The sequence below is a fragment of the Cicer arietinum genome, chromosome 3 (assembly GCF_000331145.2).
Source record: "Cicer arietinum cultivar CDC Frontier isolate Library 1 chromosome 3, Cicar.CDCFrontier_v2.0, whole genome shotgun sequence".
NCBI classification, from domain to species: Eukaryota; Viridiplantae; Streptophyta; class Magnoliopsida; order Fabales; family Fabaceae; genus Cicer; species Cicer arietinum.
Window position 1 is genome coordinate 23,627,322 of NC_021162.2, and position 1,178 is coordinate 23,628,499.

Below are 1,178 nucleotides of genomic sequence, written 5' to 3' on the forward strand. Positions count from 1 at the left end.
GGTGGACGGACAATTCAAATTGGCCCTATCCTCATAGATCCCCTCAACTCAACCTGAGACACATATACTTGACAGTCGAGGTAAACGTGTGTTGCGTGGTAGCTCCCGACATTTGGAGTGCTACCTCCAAGTCACCTAGGAATTCCTGACCCGAATACCACCAAGGTCTAACAATCTTGCCTTAAGGCTCGACAACAGACCACCACGATCAGGCTCATTCAGTTGTACTACCCCGGAATCACTAGGCTTGTCAGGCCCTACCTATATGATGACTAAATAATATTCGCATCACAAATTCACAATATTTATTTTCTCCCCTCGTTAGTATATGATACTCCATTAAAACCATCATCTCAAACACAAATTGAAATCACCATTATTTCATCAACTATGGGGTTAATTCAATATTCTCATCACAATATCACTATCATTAATCATATCTCATCATATAAACTCATCACAATTTTATAGAATCACTATCTTCAACCAAACATCATCATTATCATCACATAAGCTTATCACATAAACTTATCACAGATTTATATCATAAATCACACATGATCATCAAATAAACTTACATTATACACTGCATTCACATAAACTCATTTAATCAAACATATGCACTAACTTCATTTGAAATCAAGTATCACAATGATATCAAATATCACAATGACATCAAATATCACAATAATTTTAAATATCACAATAATATCAAATATCACAATAATGTTAAATATCACAATAATATAAAATATCACACATTTAACGAAATTAGATCAATCAACACCTTATAAATATTTCTATTTCACATTTTAATCTCACCATTTTCTTATTTGCAGATTAATTAATTTATCACTCAAAGGGCTATTGCCGTACGTAGCGATCCCCGAATGAATCATTGGGAAATAGGGTTTTCCCGTTCATCTCACAATATATTATACTCATGAATTCAGACGCCCTCTCACCCCTTACCATATTTTGACGCTTTTACACACGAATACGATTCCACGAGCAAACATCCTTTGTTCATTGACTCTTTGTCCATCAACCGATCTAACTCGACAATTTATTTGGGTAAATGTTAAAAATAGTTTATGAGAAGATATTCTAAAAACTAAATTAGAAATTCGGTCAAGGAAGATTACCATAAATCAGAAAGCCAATCAGTGGATAATTTA